General features: G+C 43.3%; 1 pseudogene; it reads right to left on the bottom strand.

Moving 5' to 3' along the window:
* Positions 1–2,417: 2,417 nt before the first annotated feature.
* On the bottom strand, positions 2,418–16,712 carry LOC118693619 (myosin-1B-like; annotated as a pseudogene).
* Between the last annotated feature and the right edge of the window lie 9,846 nt (positions 16,713–26,558).

Raw genomic sequence — 26,558 nt, 5'->3', positions numbered from 1 at the left:
CACAGCATATTGCCTCCCCAATTACTGTACCAGTTGTGCTCCTGTCTCTCTTAGCATCTCTTACTCAGAGGTCTGGATAAGAAAGTGAGGTAATTCCTTCCTCCTCTTCTCTCAGCTGTCTGTTTCTCTGTGATGGCACTGTAATCCTGGGTGTGGGAAGGAGATTCACAGACATCAGTTTCATGTTTGGAGTAAATTGCTTGAATAGGCCTGGCTTTTGCAATAAACAGATTCCTTTTGCACCTGCCTGGAGGGTCCATAATGCTCTGCATAGTTACAGTTCAAGGCCCTGGTGGAGGCTTCCCATCTCTCTTGTTGTGCCCAACCATGTCTTGCTCCCACTATTCCCCTCCCTGCCTCCCACAGCTGCCCTCCCATGCCCTGCTTTTGTCGCAGAAGGAGCTGGATGTAGGTAAGCAGACACATGGGGAAATACATTATTATTATTATTATTACTAATATTATATATTATATTATTAATATTAATATTAATATTAATATTATCTGCATTAGCAGAACAAAGTTCTCCCTCTTGTGCTTTGTTGGCAGAGGCCCCTTTGGTTCCTGCAGCTCCTGAAGCTGGCTCCAGGAGCATTTCCACCTGTTTTGTGGCTTTGTGTTGTGGGGCCCCACCTCCAGCCAGGATCTGTCCACACAAGGGTTCTGACACAGCAAAAAAGCCATGGATGGAGGAGAAATGCAATGTGCTAGAGGAGCAATAAAGAGCTTTTTGCTGCCCAGCTCAAGCGCAGTTTCCTCATTCCACCCTTTCTGAAATGCAGTGGGTACAAAACCAGAGATGTGTTGGTGGAGGTCTCTGATGAGCCCTTAGAAGAGCAGGGCACTTAGAAGCACAGTGACACATCCTGTGCTGGGCCATGCAGCTGGGCAGTGTTTGACATCCCCAGAGTCACAGGGAAGACAGGTCCTGCTCATACAGAGTGTGCAGCAAGGGCCCAAAGACTTCAGGGGAGCACCAAAAATCCCACAGATTGTGGTGGATCCTAAACTATCATTTCTACAATGGATGGAGTAGTGTCCCTTCCAAGCTCCAGCTGTCATCTGCTGCTCAAATGTTATTTTCATATTTAATTATGAATGTTTATAATATTAAAGCAGTGGTCTTACAGCACTTGTAGACTGGCTGAAGGATTAGAAATGATATCCAAAAGGGACATATGAAGGTCAGAAGGACTGACAGTTCTGGTGGGATGCCCAAAGATGTTTAGGACTTGCTTTAAATAAACAGCAAGTTTGAGAGAGCTAAAGCTTGTCACAAAATACCAACCATGTCAGTACCCCAGTCTGTGTCTGGCAAAAACAAGTTTATCAGAAGCAGGAGAACCTATCCAGCTTTGCTTCTAATTTACCAGGCCCTTAGACACATAGAATGTAATCCCAAACTATCTAATTTACTTACCCATCCATTAAAGTGTGATCATTATTTAGATACCTTATCCAACCAATGTTGTACTTTATCTTACATTTCCAATCAACATATAAATGTGGACTGTCTAGTTCAGCTTAATGCAAAATACGATATTGTGGGCTAATAATCAGTTCTTGGGAAAATGAGCAGGCACAGTATGTTGAGAATGACAATAAACAGAACAGAACAGTTAGGTTGTGGACAGAGCAGAAGGGTTGAATCTAGAAAGGCAGTGGAAGGTTTCACTGAAATTATAAATAGAGTCCTTAATCTTAGCTATTCTTTCTTTTCTTATAGTATTTTAAATGTGGATTCTTCTCACACATCCTACACGGGAATGGATATAATTTTGTGCTATGCATGAAAAAGAATTACTTCAGAGAAAGGGAGTGGGGATATCTCTCCATGTTCCACTTCCTCCCCATGTTGGTTTGACTGCTTGTCACTGCTTGGAATGAAATTTGAGTTTCCCATACTTTTAATCTTAACCAAATAAGCAATATTTTTCAATGAATAAAAATTATATATATGTGTAGTTATATACATATTTATATATATATGTGTGTGTGTGTGTGTGCGTATGCTAAATGCTACAGGAATCTTTACTCCTGTTATTTTATTTTTTTCCTAAGAAGACGAAAATCACTTGAAACAATGTAGTCTTAGTCCATTAAAAAATGCATTCTTCTCATTGCTAGAGAAATAAAAATCCATATAATTATTACCATTCTTCATGCATTTTTAAAAATGCAAATGCAAAATGTTTTGATCTTTGATATACTTTTAAATGTGAAGATGAACTGTGTACACGTACTTCAAAAGTAATGAATACTAGAATAAATGAATAAATAAAGCATCATAGTCACTGTTCATATGCAAGGGTCTCTACTCTCTTTATTACCTAGACATAAATGATAATTACTAAAGAAAGCAACACAGAGGTTTACATTTTATGCATGCCTCAGGTCACTTTTTATTCTTGGGAACCTCATTCCTCTTCTTCTATCTTCTTGTGAATCTCGCGGCTCTTGGCTCGGAGCTTGTTGACCTGTGACTCTGCAATGTCAGCCCGCTCCTCGGCTTCCTCCAGCTCGTGCTGGATCTTGCGGAACTTGGACAGGTTGACATTGGACAGCTCCTCCTGTGTGGGGAAAGGGAGTTGGGAAAAAAAAACAGGCAGCGTGTTAGACATTTATTAACATAAAAGTGGGCAAACAAAAATTCAAATGTCACAGCTGGGCTAGAGGAGCAGATTCAAAACCAAGATGAGAAGCGGCTCAGGGTGTTATTTGTGTCAGAAGAGAAAAGAATACTGGAATGTCAAAAAGATATTATACACAGCATGGTCTAGGAGGGGTTCATGTCATAGTCCTGAATACACAGACTGACGGCTGTTTCTGGTATCCAGAGCAAGGTATAAGGAAAGAAATAGAGTCGGAAATGAGGCTTACAGCAAAACACATAGGGTTGGGGAAGTATATGTCCTCCCAAACCCAGCAAGTCTTACTCTCACATTCCCCATTGTATCAAAATATCATCATGTTGCATCAAAACAGTGAAGGTTTCAAAAAGCTATACAGAGGAAAACATGAAGACAGAATTCCACCTCCATCAGAAGAAAGTCTGGTTTGGAGAAACTGGTACTTACAGCCTCCTCAGCTTGTCTCTTGTAGGATTTCACTTTCATTTGCAGCTTGTCCACCAGATCCTGAAGCCTCAGGACATTCTTCCTGTCTTCCTCAGACTAAAGCAGTTGGCAAACACAATAGAGAGTCAATTCTTGGTTCAGCATCATGTGAGGTTAACAATTGTCCTTGGGGATGGTGTGGGCAAAATGTGACTCACTGTGAGAAAGCCCAGTGAGAGCAGGAGAGCTCCTGCCTTACCTGGTAGGTGAGTTCCTTCACCCTGCGCTCGTACTTGCGCACACCCTTCACGGCTTCAGCGCTGCGCTTCTGCTCAGCATCAACCTCCCCTTCCAGCTCCCGCACCTGCAAGGACAAGCCCAGCCCTGCAGCTGCCCTGGCAATGTCTCTCCAAGGAGGGACACGCTCACTCAGGCACAGCCCCAGCCCTACACACCCTGGCCTCCAGCTTCTGGATCTGCTTCTTCCCTCCCTTCAGTGCCAGCTGCTCGGCCTCTTCCAGACGGTGCTGCAGGTCCTTCACTGTCTGGTCCAGGTTCTTCTTCATCCTCTCCAGGTGGGCACTGGTGTCCTGCTCCTTCTTCAGCTCTTCTGCCATCATGGCCGCCTGATCAGAGCAAAGGGTCAAAGCCATTTTGGGGCTGGAGATATTTTGGGGAGAGTACATTCACCATCAGCAATGCCAGGAGTGTCCAACTCACATCTGTGATGGCCTTCTTGGCCTTCTCCTCAGCATTGCGGGCTTCCTGGATGGTATCCTCCATTTCACCCTGGATCTGGGCAATGTCTGTTTCCAGCTTCTTCTTGGTGTTGATCAGGCTGGTGTTCTGTTGAAGAGCATGAACATGACTTTTTATTTTTTTGTTACCTTGCAGTATTATATCAAGTACAGCATAAGTGGGTTTTTTTAATATAGATTCTGCCATCAGGTCACAATGGATTCCAAGAAAACTACTGTTGTAGTTATTAATTTCTCAGGTATGATGTGCTTTGGTATTTCATGAGCATCCTCTAAGTCTTCTCTCAGACAACAAGAAAGGAATTTAGACTGAAAAATTACAATAATGCTTTCCTTACCATGTTCACTCTAGTGACCATAAAAACTTGAGATGGTTCTGTAGAATACTTATAGTGACATTGTTAAATTACATTAATGACAGAGTTGGTGTGGTCCTTTTTTGCTCATGGTCAGCCTACATTTGCCTTTAAAGTCTCAAATGGAAATGTGAAAGGTGTTGAACTCAAGTAAAAGAGGAAGAACCTCACAAACTTCTCTGGATTTACTAAGGTATCTATACTGTAGTCTACAGGAATTCATACTCTATCTACATCTAAAACAAAAGTCTTAATATTATCTATCACCTATTATTTCTTATTTACTGTGAAAGCCCCTGCATTTAACAAAATACTGTTACAACTCTGCCAGTCTTAAGCTCATTTACATGTATGGAGCAATACTATAAATATTAACTATGTTTATTAACTGACCTGGCTATGGAGGAGCTGAACTCTCTCACTTGCATCCAGAAGCTCCTGCTCAGCCAATTTCCTCGACCGCTCCGTCTGCTCCAGGGCTGCCCGGAGCTCCTCAACTTCAGCCTGCAGCAGGTTTGCTCTGCGCTCCACCATGGCCACCTGCTCCTTCAGGTCATCCTGTGCTCTCACAGCATCATCCAAGTGCAGCTGAGTGTCCTGGAAAGAGAGATATAACAGACTGGGAGGTGTGTGTTTTATATCTTTGTATTTCCTATTTTCCCGTCGACTTAGAACTGAAAGAGTTGTAACAGAGGAAAAAATTTTAGCGGTGTCAGAAATCAGCACATTGTGCCATACCTTGAGCACAGCCTGGGTGTTCCTCAGGTTCTTCTGTGCCTCTGCAGCCTGGCGGTTGGCATGGCTCAGCTGGATCTCCATTTCATTCAGGTCTCCCTCCATCTTCTTCTTCAGCCTCAGGGCTTCATTCCTGCTCCTGATCTCAGCATCCAGGGTGCTCTGCATGGAGTCCACGACACGCAGGTGGTTTCTCTTCATCTGGTCAATCTCCTCATCTTTCTCTGCTATCTTCCTGTCAATCTCAGCCTTCACTTGGTTGAGCTCAAGCTGCAGGCGCAGGATCTTCCCCTCCTCATGTTCCAGGGAGGCCTGGAAAAGTCGACACAAACATTGATAACATTGATAAATGTTCTTCTTCCATTCTAGGGAATTGCAAAATATTTAGTGAGATCTCAGATGTCTGCACTCTCCAGAAAGAAGAGAGGCCAACCCAGGCCTTGTTAGCCCTATTTCCTCATTTCTTTCCTGCAGACACCAGTGTTTACAGTCATGTACCTCAGCTTCCTCCAGGGAGGCTTGAAGTTCAGATTTCTCCTGCTCAATCTGCTTCTTCACTTTCTCCAGCTCATGAACTGCCTTTCCTCCCTCCGCAATCTGCTCCGTGAGGTCGGAAATCTCCTCTGAAAGGAAGGGAGAAAAGCGCCATGGTCAGGCAGAGAGCTGAATGGAGAAAGGCTCTGGTGCATCAAGGTGCCAGGCAAGATCTTAACGCTACAGGCGAGAGCTGTTAAGTGTGGCAGGTAGACAAGCTTGTGAGAAAGGCCAGGGAGGAGCAGAGGGCCAGGGACTTACGCTGCAAGTTCTTGTTCTCCCGCTTCATTGTTTCCAGGTGGTCCAAGGACTCCTCATAGGCATTCTTCATCTTGAACAGCTCCGTGCTCAGAGAGCGCGACTCCTTCTGCGAGGCCTCCAGCTCAGCCTGCGTTTCCTCATACTTCTGCTTCCATTCTGCCAGGATCTGAAGAGAAATGGGGGGTGAGTAGGGCTGTGGCCATCACGGGGCCCTGCTCTGACCAGGAGTGCTGGTGCTGGAGGCCAAAAGACCTTGTCAAAGTTCTTCTGCTTCTTATCCAGAGCAGCACAGGCAGCATTGGATCTCTCCACATCAATCATCAGGTCCTCCACTTCATTCTGCAGCCTCTGCTTTGTCTTTTCCAGGGAGGCACATTTGGCATTGACAGCCTCAACATGTTCCTCTGCATCCTGTAGGCGCTGGGCCAGCTTCTTCCTGGAAAGTGGTAATCATAAGTAAAACTGTGGCATGAAGCAGCATGTTTTTCACAAGAGTAAACTTAGCCTCTTGGTATTGTGTGATCCACATTCACAGAGAGGTGTAAGACTCTCCGAGACAGCCACTGTATTTTCATGTCTGAATTCTTGAACAATCCTGCAGCAGTTCCCTCTCTGCTGGCTTCTCTCTGCTATTCTGGATCTTTCTGCTTTTCCCCAGTGTGTCCCTGCTTACTATCATATTTTGTCTCTTTGTGACCCCACTCAAAGCAGAACACTGGCTTCTTCCCGACAATGCCACAGTGGGGTCCTCAAATTTCCATCCTTACTCTCTGACAGTGTTCTCGACATTCCCCACATACTTGGCCTCCTCGAGCTCCTCCGTGCGCTGAATCGCGTCCGTCTCGTATTTGGTTCTCCACTGGGCCACTTCACCATTTGGCCTTGGACAGGGCTCGCTGCAGCTCTGCCTTGGCCTCCTGCTCCTCCTCATATTGTTCCCGGAGCAAGTCACAGTCGTGGCGAGCGGACTGCAGGCCATGGGCAAGGGCGTTCTTGGCCTTGGTGAGAAGAAAAAACAGTGGGAAAATGAATGGAAATATCATGGGAAATCTCCTTAATGAGAAGATCTTAGGAAGAGTTCTTATGGGAAAGATGTGTGAATTTGCAAAAGAATTAATGGATAGACTGAAGGGAAAGAGATGCTGCTATGGGAAAACTTGCACTCCGTTATCTAAGGGGTTTATTTTTGTCCCTTTCAACTTTTTGATTAACTGATTTCACATACTTAGGAAAAAAGGCTTCTCACCTTTATCTCTTCCTCCAGATGCCTCTTGAGTTCCTCAATCTGCTGGGTGAAAGCCTGTTTGCCTCTTGACAGCTGAGAAACCAAAGCATCCTTCTCTTCCACCTGACGTGAATATTCACCTGAGAAAATTTGCAGATACACAACAGTTTTAAGGCCATTGATAGTGACACTGCAAACATTTGGAGATGTAAAGCTAGTGAGTTTTTAGACCATGCTGAAACTTACGATCCCATTTCAAGCATTTCACAGTAGATGTGACACATAGTGTGCTGAAAAAACCACATGCCCAGAAGACTAATTTTTGCAATAACCCTGCGACATTATTGACCTGCACATGTAGATGAGGGTGTCTCACCTGACTCTGTCTGCAGACGAGCTCTTTGAGCATTGAGGTCATTGATCATGCGCTGATGCTCTTCTTCCTTGGACTTAATCTCACTCAGCTGATCTTCCAGAGTGCGGCACATCTTCTCCAGGTTAGCCTGTGTTTTAGAATATGGAAAACAATGCGTTAACCATCTACACTTTAAAGAAAGCAAGGAGCAAGTGTATTCCACACAGTGGAATACAACCCAGTGTTGTATTCAATGAACCAATGAAATAATTGTGAACCTTGGCTTTGGAGACAGACTCCATGTTGCTGGCCAAGTCATCAATCTCCATCTTCAGCTCACTCTTCTCCTTCTCCAGCTTCTGCTTCACGCGTTGCAGGTTGTCGATCTGCTCGCCCAGCTCAGCTGTGCTGTCCGCGTGCTTCTTGCGCAGGGCGGCAGCCGTGGCTTCGTGCTGCAGCGTGGCCTCTTCCAGGTCACGGCGCATCTTCTGGAACTCTGCCTCACGCTTCTTGTTCATATCAATCTGAGCTGCTGTGGCTCCTCCTGCTTCTTCCAGGCGCTCGCTGATCTCCTCCAGCTCCCTGGACAGGTCAGCGCGATGCTTCTCTGCTTTAGCGCGAGAGGTTCGCTCTGCCTCAATTTCCTCCTCCAGCTCCTCAATGCGGGCCTGCAGAACAGCAGGGACCCTTCACAGCTGTGCCCTCCTCCTGCCTGAGCTGAACCTGAGCAAGGCAGGGCAAGGAACAGAGACTTGCCTGCAGCTCCTTGATCTTCTTCTGAAGTTGCATGCCCAGGGCCTGTTCATCCTCGGTTTTACTCTGGATCTGGCTGATTTCAAAATCTTTCCTTTGGGACAAGTGAACCATGTTAGAGCTCAAAGAAACAAGACAAGTGCTGCAACCCAGCACTCAGGTGCCCCAGAACCACACTTACTTCTTCAGTTTCTCATCCAGCTGCTGCTTATCATTCTCCAAATCCATGATGCTGTCCTGGGCCAGCTTCAGGTCTCCTTCCAGTTTCCTCTTCGCTCTCTCCAGGTCCATGCGCAGTTTCTTCTCTTGCTCCAGGGACCCTTCCAGCTAAACACAACAAGACCATCAGGGCTCTGCCAGCCACGTTGGACTCTATACCTGCCCTGTTCCTGCTGTCTGTGTGCTTACATCATCCACTTGCTGTTCCAGCTTGGTCTTGGATTTGGTCAGAGTATTGACTTTGTCTTCCTCTGCCTGCAGGTCATCCAGGGTTTGCTGATGGGCCTCTTGGAGGGCTTTCTTCTCCTTTGTCAGCTTGGCGATGGTCTCGTCCAGAGCTGCCATCTCCTCAGTCAGGTTTTTCACCTTTGAGAAGAAGGGACCAAATATAAATAAAGGAAGCAGCTATAGAAGTCCTGTGATAGCACAGGCTCATTTTCTGGAGTGTGAAGTGACAGGTTCTACCTCATACCTTGTTTTCAGTGGCATGTTTTTCCTTCTCCACCTTGGCCAGTGTTAGCTCAAGGTCATCAATATCTTTCTTCAGCTCTGAACATTCATCCTCCAGCTTCCTCTTCTTGGCTGTCAGCTCAGCATTAATTTCTTCTTCATCCTCAGCCCTTTCAGTCACTTCCTTAATTTTGGCTTCCAGCTGGATTTTGGTTTTGATGAGCTGGTCGCACCTTTCCTCTGCATCAGCCAAAGCATCTGCTTCCTAGTAGAGAAACATTCATTTGTTTAATAATCACAACTGTTTGCAAAAGGTGAATAGAGAAATGGTATTTCTCACTGAGGAAAAGAAACATGGAATTATTCTTTTTTGTTTTCTTCTATGAATTTGTTTTTTCCATAGACTCTTTTAAATCAGAGCAGGTTTTAATTCTATTTCATTGTTTTGCTCTCATCCATTATTCCCTCCTTTTTTTCTTATGGATAAGATGATAATATCCAGTAGTACTTTTATTTTCAAGAGTTTAGATTACTTTCTCTGAAAGTTATGTACTATGTATAAATGTGGAGAGGTTTTTTTTCTTTATGTTTTCATAAGCTTTTCTTGGCAAGACTGACTTTGAAATAATTTTCTTTGAGTAAGATAAGTTGATATATAGTCTAGGTGCAATCAGAGGTTTCAATTTGAACCTGAGTTTATTTTGAATCTGTATAGCAAACATCTAAATACAGAAGGTAATCTTTAAATATTGACCAATCCCATGATCTCCCAATGGACTTAGTAGGTACACATAGGGTTGGGAAAGAATGAAGAGGGTTTTTGTGTCCTCCTGGAAAAATGGTCGCAGAAAGATAAGTGACATAACACGTATCATAAAAAATGGCATAGAGGTCTTTGGGCAATTGACTGAAACCACAGAAAGTTGTCAAATGAATTGCTCCACAGACTCTATTAACTGTAAATTCTGTATCTCCAGTGACTACACTGGATGTTATATTGTGAGCCTGGAGAAACAGCCCCATGTGCATTGTAACACTCAATGTTCTGAATTCTACCTTCCCTTATTCATGTTAAAATATTTTCTCAGACATTTTATTGTGTAACATGAGAGTTATGTGCTGTGAGGAAGAAGAAATACACTAACGATACTTACAGATTGCACTTGGAGCTGCAGATCATTTTTCTCCTGCATCAGAGATGCCATTTTCTCCTCAAGCTCCTTTCTCTTTGCCTCAGACTTTGCAAGTTCCTCCTTGGTTTTCTCAAACTCTCCCTTCATGTTGGCCATTTCCTTCTCAGACTCTGCACTCTTCAGCAAGGCTTGATCTTGAAGAACAGCTTCATCCATGGCCAGTGTTTGACATTCATGAATGCACGAATGTTGTACTGGATGCAGAAGATGGACTCCCTGAGGCATAATTAAAATGTACAATGAATATTCTCAGTCTGATGAACGTCAGCACTTCCTCCCCAAGCAGAATGACTCTTTAACTGAAGAAGAGGAAGGTGTACCTGCGCTCCACCATTCTCCGGTATTCCACCCTCATCAGGAAGCCCCTGCACCTGGCCTGGGTGCGGGTGATGAGCTGTGCCAGCTTCTCATCCCTCATCTCCTCCAGGAGCCCCAGCAGCCCAGCTTTGAAGAACACCTTGAGAGAGGGAACATTGCAGCACATCACTGTCAGGCAGAGCAAAGCCCAGGCAGGCAGTGAATGGGGGGGTTTGTACCTTGGTGTGTCCAAATTTGTACTGGGTGTGATCCACATCGATTGACCCAAGGAGCTTCTCAGAAGCCTTCTTGCTATCGATGAACTGTCCCTCAGGGATGGCACTGGCATTAAGCACCTTGTATCTGTGGAATTGGCGGAAATAGAAATTAGGAAAATGTCTAGTAATAAGAACATTCTGTTTACTGAAACTAAGAGCAGTGTTTGCAGTAGAACCAGGTTGAGGAAATTGGAATTTCCTTCCTTGTTTAGAGATACCATTCTGATGAAGTCTTAACCTGGTAACAAAATTTAAGGAGACTTTTCCAGTCTTTAGGTGACCAGCCACAATGAAGAAGACATTGATTTCTAGTGAGTTCAATCCATATCCTTTTACTGAAACTATTTTGTAGAAAATTGTTTGAGAGAATCATTGCCACTTTCCTATACCCTCTGTACTGGAGAAAAACCTCTTTCCCTGAAACTTGCAGCTGATGAAATGGCCAAGGAACTCATGGTTTTTAATTTTTACCTGAGTACCTTTTGCTACCAATCCCAGCCTACATTTAATAATCTTGTAATCACTGGCTTCTGCAGCTCTATTGTGCTTCGATACTCAGATGCAGTTAGTGAGGACACCTGACACTATTCATTTCTCAACAATTTTTCTTTTCCATATATGTTGCCTTTTGTTATGCACCTCAAAATTCCCTTTTCTTCTAGTTATAGCCAGAAAGACCTAGTGTTAAAAAATATCCCCAGGTGATAAAATAGTTGGCAGAAAAGTCGTCAGGAAAGACAGAATGGAAATCAGAAGGGAAACTGACCTCTGCTTGAAATCAGCATAGAGGATTCTGCTGGGGAACCCTTTCCTGCAGATCCTGATCCCTTCCAGCACGCCGTTACAGCGCAGCTGGTGCAGCACCAGCTCATGCTCCATGGCACCTAAGCAAGAAGGCAATTATTTGATAATTCATGATAAAACAAAGAGAATAATAGGTGCATCACACTGTTTTTTATTTGTGCTTGGGGTTCTTACCAGGTGTTTTAGACTCGTTGGGGATGATGCAGCGCACAAAATGTGGGTGGGTGCTCCGCAGGTTGGTCATCAGCTTGTTCAGATTCTCCTGTGGGTTCATAAATTAAGGTTTTTAATTAACACATAATACCTCCTCAGTTACTCTTTCAGATGTGAGAAAACTCTTGTAAAACATTAACAGATTTGTAATTCCCAACTACAGCCATTTTTGATGTGAGTTTTCTTCTGCCTTTCACTCTTCAGCAGGAGAGAAAGTCACAAAATTTTGCAATGTGTTTTTATGAGAGTGGGGAATATATCTATATTTTCCTCAGCTGGCCTCAGCCAACTTGATGTCAGCTCATTTATGAATAACTAAATAATTATTCTTGATACAGAAAAATGTCAACACCTGCAGTTAAATGGCCTTATTGCAGCTAGAGTGCGGATTTATGATCTTCAACTCAAAACAAAACAAAGCAAAAAAAACCCCAAACAAATAAACCACAAAAGAAGTAAAGAAGTAGAGAGAATGACTTTGATGCTCACCCTGAAAAGAGCTGAGACAGTCTGGAAAGAAGAACCCTTCTTCTTGCCTCCCTTCTTACCACCACCACCACCACTAGCCTCTGAAGAACACCAAAAATAAAAAGGGAAAAAAAGAGATGGTTTTACAACTTGTTCAGACAACTTGTTCTTCTATACAAGTCATGATAAGAATGGAGCATGGAAAAGAACAATAGCTGATATCCATGGTTCTGGTAGAGTCAAGAAATAAACATGAAATAAGAATTTCAAGGAACTGACCCGCCTCTCCTCCAGCAGAGGCAAAGAGTAAAGCCAGGGTCTTCAGGGATGACTTTTGATACAGCCCCACAACAGTTTCATTCAGAGGGTCCTTGTTCTTGTCAAGCCACCCAGAGATGTTGTAGTCCACTGTGCCAGCATAGTGCACCAGGGAGAAGTGGGCCTCAGCCTTGCCTTTGCCTGGCTTGGGCTTCTGGAAGTTGTTGGACTTGCCCAGGTGCTGGTCATAGAGCTTGTTCTTGAAAGAGGTGTCAGTTGCCTTGGGGAACATGCACTCCTCTTCCAGGATGGAGAAAATGCCCATGGGCTGGGAGAAATCACAAGAAGGAGGGAGGACAAGGTGAAAAGGTAGAAAGACTCAGAGATTAAATAACTTCCTGAGTGGGACAATATTACTGCTCTCAGGGATTGCTCTGTTCAGTAAATCATAAAAGAGTACAAACTGATGTATCTGCAGTATCATATTTACCATTTCAAGCTGCATTTAGAAATAGTTATAAAATGACTGCATTTCTGAAAATACCTGACATTGTGAATTACAGAAATACCTTCTCAATGAGCTCAATGCAGGCAGCCAGGTCCATGCCAAAGTCAATGAACTCCCATTCAATCCCTTCCTTCTTGTACTCCTCCTGCTCCAGCACGAACATGTGGTGGTTAAAGAACTGTTGCAGTTTCTCGTTGGTGAAGTTGATGCACAGCTGCTCCAGGCTGTTGAACTGCACAATTACAAACCAAGATTATTATGAATGTAAATTAAGGAAGTTATGGATAAAGAACAGTGCTGCCTATTTGTACCAAACACTGCAGGATCTGTAAGTGCTGCATCTTATTTGATCCAGAAGTTTGGAATTTCTGTCAGTGTTTGTCAACCTGAACTTTATATATATATTTATTACTCTAGAAGCTTAGATAATTGTAATAACTCAAATTTTGTCAGCTTTGATATCTACTAGACTGTGCTAATTCAGTTACAGGAGAGTCTACACCACAACACTATATCCAACATCCACAAATGTTTTTTTTCAAATCATGTCCCAAGCCTTCAGAAAAAAATCTGCATGTAGGGATTTCACTGGCGTAGGTACAAAACAAAAACCTATTTCCAATTAAAACACTGTTAGAATCAGAATGCTCTAGATACACTATAAAAGATCAAGCCATTTATTTAAAAACTAAAACAAAGAAACAAACAAACAAACAAAAACCTAACAAACCAGCACCATCCCTTCTGATGTAATTTGTCACATAGCAATTTGATTTTTACAAGCATGCTAATAAGCCCCTGTTCCTTACATCAAAGATCTCAAAGCCAGCAATGTCCAGGACACCAATGAAGTACTGCCTGGGCTGCTTCGTGTCCAGCTGCTGGTTGATACGAACAACCATCCACAGGAACATCTTCTCAAATACTGCCTTTGCCAGGGCACCCACTGAATTGTATACCTAAAATGTAAAACAGAAAGAGTGTAGTTATCATGCAGGACAAAAGAGAAAGTCCAGATAACCTATCCACAAAGCAGGGGGTTGTTGTTACCTGCTGCACAGTTTGGCCCTTGGTCACGTATTCATTCCCCACCTTGACTCGGGGGTAGCAGAGGGCCTTGAGCAGGTCTGCTGAGTTCAGACCCATCAGGTAGGCAGCCTTGTCAGCAACTAAACATCAAAACAATCAGTTGTTAAGGGACCAGTAGACAACACTGTTCCTTTAAAAATATATTAAAGGGCAATTCCAGTAAAAATCAAAAGGGTAAGAAAGATAAAAAAAGGATGCGTGCTACTGGCAGCACTAATTGGGACACACCAGACCTTATAATCTGCATTATTCAAAATTATCTGAGTTCCTCCAGAGAAGTCCTCTGGCTAGGACCCACTGCTATTCTACAATACTGGCACTGGGGAAATGCCCAGGCTGAGTCAATCATTCTGACCCTCACATGCTGCCTTCAACTCAGTGAGTGTTCCCTATCTCCTGTGCTCTGGGATGGGTTGTGTTGGTACCTTCTGTGCCATCAGGCTCTGCCTGCTCCTCTCGTTGTTTCTGCTTGAACTTCAGGTTCCCATAGTGCATGACAGCCCCTGTCAGCTTGTAGATGGCTGTTTTCTCATCTGCAGTGAAGCCCAGGATGTCAATGGCACTCTGACAAAAGAGTTGTTAAGGTGAGTACCCCAGCTGTTAAAGGTCAGAGAAATGAAACTTCACCTGAGAAAATTTCTGCTACTTACGTCAGTGGCCATCAGCTCTTCCTGGTCGTTAATGCTGGGAACTGTGATCTCACCTTGACTCACATACAGGTAGTCATAGGGGTTGGTGGTGATCAGTAACATCTCTGAAAAGAAGAACAAAACCGAGCCAGGTCAAATGCAATTGGCACAGAAAAGAATTCAAAGTTGTTCCATGACCTTTTCGTGGAGGAGTTACTGATCTTTCCTACCAATTAGCTCTGGCTTCTTGTTGGACATGATCTGATAAAAGATGTGGTAGCTCCTTTCCGCCTTGAGCTGGAAAGTGACTCTGGACTTCTCCAGCAGATCTGGCAAGGAAGGTAGGACACAGTCAAGCACAAGGAGTGGGGAAGGCTGGAGGGAAGGGGGATCCGGCCAGAAGGGTCTTACATGTTTCAATATCAGCAGAAGCCAGTTTGCCTGTGGCACCAAAATGGATTCTGATGAATTTACCCTGAAAGCAGAAGGAGAGTCAATGGAGATTTCTTTCACCAATCTGGACAGCAAGAATATCCAAATTGGTGTTGGCAGTTGTACCAACTAATAACTCACAAAGCGCGAGGAGTTGTCGTTCCTCACGGTCTTGGCATTTCCAAAGGCCTCCAGCAGTGGGTTGGCACTGATGATTTGATCCTCAAGTGTCCCCTAGAACAGATGTCTTCTTGTCATGATCTAGCTCATCAAGAAATTGAGTTGTTGCAGGTTTCTAGCCCTGGGACCTCACCTGCATTTTGCCTGAGGTCTGCTCCTCCTTTTTCTTGTCCCCACTGGCTGCAATTGTTGCAAAGTACTGGATGACACGCTTTGTGTTCACAGTCTTCCCGGCCCCGGATTCTCCGCTGCCAAAGCCAAGAGAGAAGCAGAGGGTGCGTGGTCAGGCAGGAGGTGCCCTGGCACCGGGCAGCCCCGCAGGGACCCGCGCAGGGGGGTACCTACGTGATCAGGATGGACTGGTTCTCACGATCTGTGAACAAGGCAGAAACAAGTAGACTTTTTAAATGAAGAACTCAAAAATACTGAAAATTAATATAAGTTATGACAAGAAAAACACCTGCTTTTTTTTTTTTTGTTTACTTCTAAGTCTTTTTTTCCATTTCAATTCCTTGCAAAGCAATTTGCACTTGCACACTCTCTTGAAACATATTCACAAACATTCCTCCAAATGTTATAGGGAAGGCCCATGGCATTTTTAAAGCCCCCTTCCAGCACAAAACATTCTGCTATTCTATAATGCTTTGCCATGAAATTGAAAACCCTTGAAGAGACATACGCTGCTTCCCTGTTCCAGTCTATAGTCCTTTCCTTCTCTTGCATACAGTAATTTGTTTTAATTTTCTGCTACTCAGACTGCTTTTAGAGCAGCAGAGAAAAAAGAGAGTTAAGACCCATGACAAAGGAATCTTGATCATGTGTAACACTTTGGACTCAACAGCACAGAGAAAGAAAGGAATGAAAAAGGCAGAAGCAAAACTAGCCACAATACGTAATCCTATTCCATTTTTCATGAGAGGGTTTTGTCAAGACAAAGCAGAACAGTTGTGATCTGATGCTTATGATGAGAGCCACTCACCAGTCAGCATGAACTGATAGGCGTTGTCAGAGATGGAGAAGATGTGTGGAGGGGCCTCCTGGCGCTTCTTGCCTCGGTAGGCCAACACCACCTCGGGGTTGTACACCGGCAGCCACTTGTAGGGGTTGACGGTGACGCAGAAGAGACCCGAGTAGGTCTGCAGGAAGGGACACAGCACCTTGGCTTCCCCTGAGGCTGGCCCAGCAGCTGCTGAGGCTGCCCAGAGGAAGCTGCTGCCGCCACTTACGTAGATCATCCAGGCTGCGTAACGCTCTTTGAGGTTGTACAGCACAGCGGGTTCGTGCAGGTGGGTCATCATGGCCATGTCCTCGATTTTGTCATACTTGGGAGGGTTCATCGAGAAGATTTGATCTTCTTTCACAGTTAAGGTCTGTCAGAAGGCAGGAAGGCACATGTATGTCAGCAAAGAGCCAGAGTGAGAATAAACTGCTTTTCATAAATTTTGTATTTTACGCACCTCTCCCCCTTCAGTCTTGACCGTGACTTTGCCTGATTCCCTGCTCTGGATAGTGCTCTTCACATAGGACTCCTTTGCATGTACCACGAAGACAGATGTCTTGGCATCAAAAGGTTTGTTCTGGGCCTCAATTCTCTCCTTCTCTGACTTTCGGAGGTAAGGGGCTGCCTCCCCAAAGATGGCCATCTCAGCGTCCGAAGACATGGCTGCGGTTTAGCGCGTGCAGCAAGGCACGGTGCTGAAATGGAGAGAGAGTTCTGATTGAAGGGGGAAATTTCTTTTTAGCAGCTACCTGAGGCTTTGTAGTGTTCTTCTGTGCCTGTTATAACAGACTTCCTCTCTGCTTTACCTGGTTTTTACCATAGATGTCTTTTAGTTTACTTTATTCTTAAAGATAGGTTTGTTTGATTGAGGTCAAGGTTTTTTCCCTTTTTCCAGTTTACAGTTTCAGTTCATTAGATCTCATTGTGTTTTAGAAGGCTATGCAGAAAATTAGGTTGATTGGAAGATTCAGTGGTAATCAAATATGCAGCAGAAATACCAAAAATACCAGAAATACTCTTCTGCAAAAGCAGAAGATACCAAGAGAAGTCATCTTATCATCTTATCAAAATTATGAAAGCCCACTTATATTCTTTCTCTCTCTCATTTCAGCCCTTGTAATTTGTGCCAATTATAGAGTCGGAGTATCATCAGGGAACAGATGTGGAGTAAGCAGAAGCAGAGGTCTGAGTTGTCTATGCAAACCTTTTTCATCTGTAGAGAAATCAGAGTTTTGTTTTCTCCATTTGCTCTGCCTTTTCCTGTTCAAGCTCACCCTTTAATATTAACTTGTATAGACAAATGAAAACTTCTCAATAAAAAGCATTTGGAGGGATTTGAGAAAATCTTAACTACACACGTGCTCTTCATTCACCTTTTCTTTCTTGGGTTTCTGTTTACAGTCAATCTCCTTTTAAAGAGTTCTGTGTGTAAGTGGTCAATTATTTCCCAGCAGGCTCCAAACAAATGCGTCCAGCACAGTTATAAAAGGAAATTTGCTCTTTTAGACAGCGCAGCTCAGGTAGAATTGCACTGCTTTAGGGTGCACAGATGTAAAGGGTTGTGGGAAGTGGACTTAGAAATCATTAAAAAAGCAAACCTGGAGTCTGTTCCTGTGGAGTAAGTAAATCAGTCTTACCTCTTGTATCACCAGTTGACTCTAAGCCTGGAAGCTGGTCAATACTGAAAAAGAGAAGTGACAACTTCTTTCTTATCTTTGTACAGAATAAACCACAGGGCAAAAACATGCCAGGGACTTCAACAGAGAGGGAACATGCCTATTGAGACAGACAGTGCTTTGAGGAAAGCAGTTCCACAGGCAGCAGGAATGCTGTGGGGAATGCCAGCACCCAACTGTCCCTATTCTTACCTTTAATCCTTCCACAGAGGCAGAACAGTCTTGTCCTACCAGCACTTTTATAGGTTCTGCTTTGCACATTCAATTCCCTCCTCCTCTTTCTTAGGTCAAAAAATTTTTGGCAAAGCATTGTTTGGCAAACTTGACTGAGTGCTTGTGGATATATTTAGAAATATTTGAGGTCTTCCTAGCTATGTGAATAAATCTATAAATATTATGACTAGGAATCTAGGAAGGAGGAAGTGCAGTCCAGCAAATAGAGCACGACACTGGATCTTGGAATTGTTGGCTTCTCTTCTCCTGTTAATTGCTGTTTGACATATAAGATTTGTGTGTCTCAGGACTCAGCAGAAGTTAGAAGGATTACTATTTCAAGAGCTTTGGGGGGAACCTATTCTAAAATATTCTGGAAATAAAGAATAGGAATAATCTAGTATAGTCTAATTCCAAGACTGGATGATCATATCATGCTTGTGTTACTGCACCTATTTACAACTCCTAAGCTTTTTGGTGGGTACTTTCAAAATATCAGATAAAACAGATTATTCCCCTTGATTCATACATTTAATTACATCTTTTGCCATCTTCTGAAGTATTACAGTGTGGCTGTGATTTGAAATTGCAATTTTAAGGTATTATTTTGCCATTCTCCATATCTGGCTGTGCTGGTTTGCTCTGATGTATGTCCAGCAGAAATTTCAGTGAGCTCACACTAGCAGGAATTCCTAAAGATGCATTTTACATCTTTCATCTTTTAGATTTATTGGCAGTTTTAACTCACCAATGTCTATTTTAGAAACCTTGGACTGTGGATGTGGTTACCAAATGCAAGAATTGGATTAAGATCCCAAGCTGTCCTCCAGCCTTCCCAAGCACAAACACAAATTCCACTGAAATATAGAGAATTCCTGGGAGACTTTGCATTTCCTTTGCAAAGAATTAGGAAGGATTTACTGTTCGAAGTTCTTCCATGAGCTGGGATGTGGTGTGTTTCTCTATCATATTCTGAAGACTCACATTTTCTCTCAAATGTCAGGAATAAAAAGGATGACCAGTCTTTTCAACTCACTTCTTTAAAGAAAATTTGTATGCTTATAACACTGCATGTATAACTGAAACATCTGAGATCATGTATTCTTTTAAGAGATTGCCAATGTCTTTCTGAAAAATATATGTAGAGATAATTTCTGTTTGAAAAATAATATTGTGCTTTTGTAGAACTGTCACTGAAAAAAAACATCATCCTCTGGCATACAAGAAAGGGTAAAGGAGGAGAAAGAAAGGAGAGATTTTCCCCTTCTTCTTCTTCTTCTTCTTCTTCTTCTTCTTCTTCTTCTTCTTCTTCTTCTTCTTCTTCTTTTTCTAATGCATTACATAATACTTTAACAAAGAATATACTTGACTGTTCTTTATGTGTCATATGAAATTAACTACAAGATGAATTTGCAGTTTTTTGATAAACTTGTCTCTTACTGCTGACTCCTGAGTTGTGTGGGAACTTAAAGCTTTCCAGCTGAGAGCCATATAGCCATAGGAAAGCTCCCATCCAATGTCTCCTTTTACAGTTATTACTGTGTTTAGGTGTCTAGTTGCAGCTGCAAAATGATTCCTCATAATTCAATTTCCCTCCTGGGTTCTCTGCACATGTCAATTAAAGAAGATGACATGGATGCCAGTGCATTGGTTCAAAGGTCACATTTGTAGTATATCATCCTCTCTGTCAGTTTGATATCTTGCATTTTGTTTCACCTCCTAGAGTAATGGGAATCATCTGGGAAGGCAACAGATTCAAGAAGAAATGACAGACGACTTGTTTTTCTGTTTCTTACTAACCTAGAAGTCTGACAATAAAGGACCACTTTCTACAGCCTGATTTTCATCTGCCTTGTTCAAGAAATAGCACCTCAGCTTTATTTTTTCCTGCAATGAGTACAACATCAGGCCCAAAGACATTCTAGGGCTCTGAGTTCTTGTAGATTGCCTTGCTTCTTCATGTTCTTTGAATTTTCTGAATATTTTTCCATCTTTGTGACATCTCATGAGCCTGTTATATTTCAGACTTTTTACAGAGTTTTTTTAACTAGGATGAAATAGTGTCAACTTGTGCTTAAGCTATTTTCTGCTGTTTGCAAATTTTGGAAAGGATTGCATAAAGGTTTTTCACTTGTGGAAGGAAAAAAAATTAATAAATAAAGAGAAGTGAGGGTTCAACCTCTGTGATTGGAGAGATGGACTTCATGCTACTGGAAAAGTTATTGACCTCAGTCTTCAACTCATCTTTCTCCTTTGACAGCTTCTGCTTGATACTTTACAGGTTTTTACTTACCAAATTAATCTGTCTGAAGTAGTTAGTTTGTGAAACAAATATTAAAACTACATGTTTTCCCCAAGACTTCTGAGACTCCTGCTTCATTCCTGATTCCTCTGCCTCCATCTCCAAGCAGTCGAGTTAGGTAGGGAATGGGAACTAGAAGTGATTCCATAACAGTTTCTCTCTGCTTCTTCTTCCTCTTCAAACTTCTCCCTTACTCCAACATGGGCTCTCCATGGGCTGCAATTCCTCCAGGAAATTTCCACCTCCTCCAGTGCTGAGTCCTTGAGCTGCATGTGGGAAATTTTGTCTACAGTGATCCTTTCCACAGGCTGCAAGGAAGTTTCTGCCCCAGTGCCTGGAGCACCTTCTCCTGCTCCTTCTTATTTGACAAGATAGACCACAGGATCAAAGAGGCAAAACACTCACTAAGGTCAAACTCACCAACAGACACTGCTCTTTTCCTCTTCACTAAAATGGTAATTTCATCACAAAAAGCTTGATCAGGTATTATTTCTTCTTTTAAGGACTCCAAATGATCTTCTTGTCAATCAGAGTAGATTAAATAAGTTTCCATGAAGATTTTGCCTCCACTGAATAACAGTCTGGCAAGTTAATTCAGAAACTTGAGTAATATACCACAAAACCAGATAATGAGGGTAGAGCAGAAGGTGGGAAATGTTGATGGATATTTTACACCTCTTGAGAGGCCTGAGGATGATGAAATTGGAAACTGGGACATGGGATGTTGTAGGCTGGATGAGGCCTTCTGCAGCTTGTGAAGATATGACCACCCATCCTATGTACTGACGTATTTTGCTAAGGATACCTGGGATGTATCTTTCCCCCTATGATTTTTTGATTTCCTGGCTCACTGGCTGCTTCCCAGAGCCAGATGTGCTGTTTCTGCATTTTTTTTTTTTGTTCTTACACACTATTCTTCACAGTAATATTAGCCTTAGGGGTATAATAGTGCTGATTTTATCACATTACAAAAATGATTTATACTGCAAAGATGTGTGAATTTCTTGATTTTCATAGTCCTCAGTTACAATTAATTTTCAGTGAAAATTTCATGTTAGATCTGTGCTAGGGATTTGACGTGGGGCAATAGGTGGAAATATGACTCTTATTAGACACCATTTGTCTTTGGAGCCTTGTGTAAGACAAATGTATTCAAGGAGTTGGTGATACCTACTTGGTTGGTCCTTGCACTGTGGATTTTAGAATTCCATATGTTAAGGTAAGCTTTAACTTAAACATCTATGAGAAAGGCAAATTGTGTCTGTATCAAAGAGTATGAGAGAATGTCTCAGTCCTGACCAGGAGACCACTGTCCATGGATAAGTCAAGGATCTGTACCCACTTAACCTCAGAGTGCCCAGGCCCACACTGAGCTCTGCTGCCCATCCTGCACCATTTTAGGGCTGTGCTGTGCATTTCTGTGTGAATCACATCTTTTCTTGTACTCCCTGCCATTAGCATCGCCCTTGCTACTGTTCTTTTTCTTATCTCATTGCTATTTCCAGTAAATTGTCCTTATCTCAATCTGTGATCTTTGCTTTTTCTGCCTCTCCTGTGTGCTGCTGAGGAGGGAGAGGGAGGAAGGGCCCATGGTTTTAGAGGGAGTACTAATCTGTAGAATACCATTCACAACACTATTTTATTCATCTGGCTGTTTTATTAAACCAGATTTTCTTGGACCTTTCTTATTGAGATCCACAAAAAAACCTGCATTGTCCATCTCCCCCTCCCTGCCCGCTCCCATCCGCCTGCAAATCTGCAGCTTGTTCACACCTTCTCACTTCAAGCCACGATTTCATCTTGAGTTACTGTGAAAATCCTCCTTTGCGGGCTAATTGGAAAGAGCACATCTTCCTCAAAGACAAAAATAACTATCTAACAAGGTGTGCTGGGACAATTGGACAATCTGCTGAACTGCCTTCCCTGCTTCTTGTGCAAGCAGGGTAGTGTGTTAGGAACTGGGAGCAGGATGAAATTATTTAGATTTGCCAAATTGTGTGCAGTCAGAAGAGGGGCTGTGACCTTTCTCAGCTGCTTTATGGTTTGTTGAAGATAAACCCAGATGAAATGAACGATGTGATCAGCATTTGTCATGGCATTCTTTGGAATACATCGCTTTGGAATTCTTGGCTTTCATCAAGTTCTTATTCGCTCTTTCTCACTCTTCCCTGCTGAAGTAAGTTTCCAGAGGGATTTGCCTCTCATCCAGATTCAGCAATGTCATTAGCTCTTCTGTAAAAGTCATGACAGAGCCTAATTCCTTCTCATCTGCTGTGAGAAGCAGCCTACTCCCACCCACCTCCCCCAACAAATCCACAGGTGAGCACCTCCTAGGAGATTATGGCAGGGACCAGCTTTGGTCCTTTTAGATATTCCACACGTGAAGGGTTTTTAATGCTTAACACCAAATTTACTTATTTGAAGGTGTTTGATGTTGCATGCGATTTTGCTTTAGCACAATGGCACAGCAGTGTGATGGAGCCACAATGCAAACACAGCAGAGTGATTGCAATATCGAGTGGGGTCACAAATCACACCTGAGTCCTGCTCCACACACTCAGCATCACTGAGGGGCCCCAGGTGCTGGGAAGGAATGTCCCTCCCATGCTGCTGGCAGAGTTGTCTTCCCACTCTGTAATGGCTGTGAGGGCAAGACACAAATGGGTTAAAAGCCTGTCTGGGCAGCCATCTCTGCACAAAAAGAGGCTTAAGCTGGAATTGGTGCATGAAAAAAGTGATTTAAAAACCACTGACTTAAGAAGTAGTAAAACCCAGCTTATATGTGAAGGGTAGTCAATGCCAAACCTGTCAGTGAAAAAAGATACATGAAAAAACACTTTTCCAGTGGCAGGAAAGAGTGCTTGGTCTAAAGAACTGCTAAATAAAAAAAAAAAAAAAGCACTGTAAAACTGTCAATAACATAACACAGTCACAAATAACTGGGTAAGAATTTGGTTTCTGAAGACTGTTATGTAGTCTTTGGGCCACCAAGAAGGTCAGGGGGCACATCATTGGAGCACATGATGTGTAGGGAGAAGCTAAAAGAAATGTGTTTATGCAATCTGATGAAAAAGAGGATACAAGGGAGATCTTACTATCTACAGGTATCTGATATGGTGAGAAGAGTGGACACAAGATGCAAGGTGGGAAATTCAGATTAGATATAAGGAAAATTGTTTTTACCCTGACAGTGATCCAAGTCAGAGAGGTTCCATGTTTAGAGGTGTTCAGGATGTGGCTGGACAAATCCTGAGCAACCTGAAGTAATTTGTCTTGCTTTGAACAGGGTGTTGGATTTGGTGACCCTTGAAGAGCCTTGAAATCTCAGCTATTCTGAATGGTTTCATGATCCCAGCTAAGCAGCACAGCAAGGCTCTTCTACTGAGGGAAGAAGCAGCACACATCTGGTTCAGGCATTGCTGCCTGGCATTGCAGACTGTGGTACAGATGTGCAATAACAGCATGGCTCACTAAATTAGCTTGTAATCTCATCAGACAGCATTAGCACTGAGGTTATGGGCCAGGCACTGAAGAAACCCAGGATCTATGATAAACTTCAGCAGCTTTGCTGAAAGCCCTGCTGGTGTGTCCCACTGCCCATAGCAGCCCAGGAGAGGGCTTTGCTCAGCTGTGAGCAGCCCCAGCCATGCTGTGGTCAAACATTAGCACCTGAACCCAGTGGGCATCTGAGACCGTGGCTCCAGCCCCATGGGATGGATGCAAGGAGCTTTTCCCCTGCCAGGAGTGTGCTCTGCCCAGCGGCACAAGCAGTGGCTGTGCCTGGCACTGCCTGTGCAAACAGAGGCTGTCCTGGCTGCACAGCAGCAGCACCTGGGCTCCAGGCTCTCCATGGCCTCTTGGCAAGGGGGACATCCCTGCCCTGCTGCTGCCTGTTGGCTTCTTGTGACAGACATGCCAGGACACAAAGGCCAGCCCAGAGCACTGTCCTGGCAGTGGCTTGGTGGTGGCTGAGGCTGGGCAGTATGGGAAGCATGAAGAGACAGATGTGCTGAGGCTTTCCCTAAACACAACCCCATTCCTCAAGTGCTCCTGGCTCAGGCACATGCCAATCTTGATGTCTTTGTTGTATGTGGGATCAGGAGTCTGCACCTGGTTCTGCTCCCATGCATTTGTGTGGCAGATCCTTGAATTAATGAAAACCTTCAGTAGCCACTGGGTTGGTGGTGATGATCTGATAACAATGGCTGGTTTGAAGGCTCCTGTCCCTCTGTGTTTGGCCACCAGCTGACTTCACCTGATGCCTCTTCTTCTGGTACAGGGAAGTTCAGCAATGAATCCACTCCCTTTCATTGTCCTATCTAGATTTTACAGACCTTATCTTACGTCTGCTGGCTGCCTCCTCTTCAGCTTGAGGGGCACAGGGCTGACAGAGCACTTTCAAGGGCTGACATTTCAGACACCTGTGTCGGATGACACTGGATGCTGTTTTCAGTGGGAGTGCAGGATGCCTGAAAATATCCCTCATTCTGGTCCATGTTAGTGTTGGAGAGTTGAAAAAGCTGTCTGTCTGCAGTGTACATAGAGCCTATGAGGATCTCAAAATGAACCTGCCTATGCTGGGGAAACCCACTGGAGCTTGATTTGGTATGAAAATCTCTTGGCTTAGCAAATCCAATACAAACACATCTCTGATGACTCCAGCTGATGGGCCTATTTTTAAGACTATTGATATCAGTGCTCTCAGGGGTCAGGTTTCAGAAGAAAGAATCTAATTTTTCGCTGACATTGTAAATTTGAGGGGGAGGTTAGAGGTCTCTGAAGCATTTGACTCCACCAGCTGCAAAGGGAATATGATCTGGGCCAAATATAAGAACTCAGGGATTTATACATTTGTTTTAGACGTTAGAATTTTATTTAAAGTGATAGTTCTCTTCACAACCATACCCACATATGCCTGTCCCACACCATTTATGGTATTCTAATGTTTCTGATCTGTATTTGCCTTGCTGTTGCTGTGCAGTCTGAAGCCCTCCAGCGAGTGAATGTCTGTGTTACTGTAGATGGATTAGTTTTTCCTCAGAGAACTATGGACACTGTTGAATATGGCCATATTCACTCCCTTTTTTTGTTTAGTCATCCCAGTTCTCACCTAAGTATTTGCAACAGCATTCATAGCTGTCTCTGATAAGAAAAGAGACTCTTGTGTGCCACAGAGGGAATTTTTTCCTCTTATTAGGTAATAAAATTGCTCCAGAGAGATCAATTTCTCCACTTTTACTTTTGCATTGGGAGTTGGAATTATTTCCTCCTTTGGCAGTAGAAGCATGGCTGTGGAACTGCAGAAAAAGGGTTCTTGTGTCCTGTTGGACTAACTGCTACCTGTGTAATACAACAGGAGGGAGGTATCCTATGTGGCATCAGATTTCCACAGGGAACCAGGATCATCATGTGTTAGGCTCATGAGAAGTGATTGCAGCATCATCTCTGTTCTCCGAGCCTTCAATATCAGGCGTCTCCAGAGGCACTAACTCAAAAAAAAAAAAAAAACAGAGGAAAATTGTGGACTGCATATCTAAATGTCATGGAAGATTTCACTTAGCAACCTATTTCATGCTCAAATGAGTTCTATCCTCCTTCTGTTCAGCCAGGAATGACACATCAGTGCCAGAGAAAACAGCATGTGCTCCCTGGCCACAGAAGTATTGCAGAAAAGGGAGTCCTGTTATTGGGAACTTGACAATGTACCACAGAGACTGGACTGTTGGGAAGGATGAAAGTTTGACAAGAAAGTCTCACAGATATGGACGCTTAGCAGAAAGATTTTTGGGTGTAGAATCTGAAGAAGGAATAGAGATGGAAGCAAGTTTTGATATAGAAGAAAAGAATTGCTGAGCCAGTCTCACTGGATAACCAAGGAGGCAAAGGGTTTGTTAGTTAGAAGGGGTTTTTATGGCTTAGAGCAAAGGATAAACCCACCTCAAACAAGAAGATGTTTTTACCAAGCAGAAAGAGAGCACAGGCAAACAAGGCAGCAAATGTCACAAGTAGAAAAAAGGTCTCAGAATTTTCCACTGCAAGAAAACTGAAAACCAACTTCTAGCTTAAACTGTAATGTACTAACTCTTAGTGATTAGAGAATAGTAACATGTATATGGTAATTATAGTAGTTATGATAGGCTATAGATAAAAGGGATAGATTGGTTTTATACCAATCTATACTCTGGTTCTCTTAGTTCTACTGTATTAAGATGCTCAGCAAAGAAAAGTATAGAAGGCAATGTAACCAAAACCAAAGGGTCTCCAGGCCTGCCTGCAGCTGGAGCTGGCAGCTGTAGGCACAGCTCTGTCACCCATG

The sequence above is a fragment of the Molothrus ater genome, chromosome 19 (genome assembly GCF_012460135.2).
Source record: "Molothrus ater isolate BHLD 08-10-18 breed brown headed cowbird chromosome 19, BPBGC_Mater_1.1, whole genome shotgun sequence".
NCBI classification, from domain to species: Eukaryota; Metazoa; Chordata; class Aves; order Passeriformes; family Icteridae; genus Molothrus; species Molothrus ater.
This window is presented reverse-complemented; position numbering and strand designations above follow the sequence as displayed.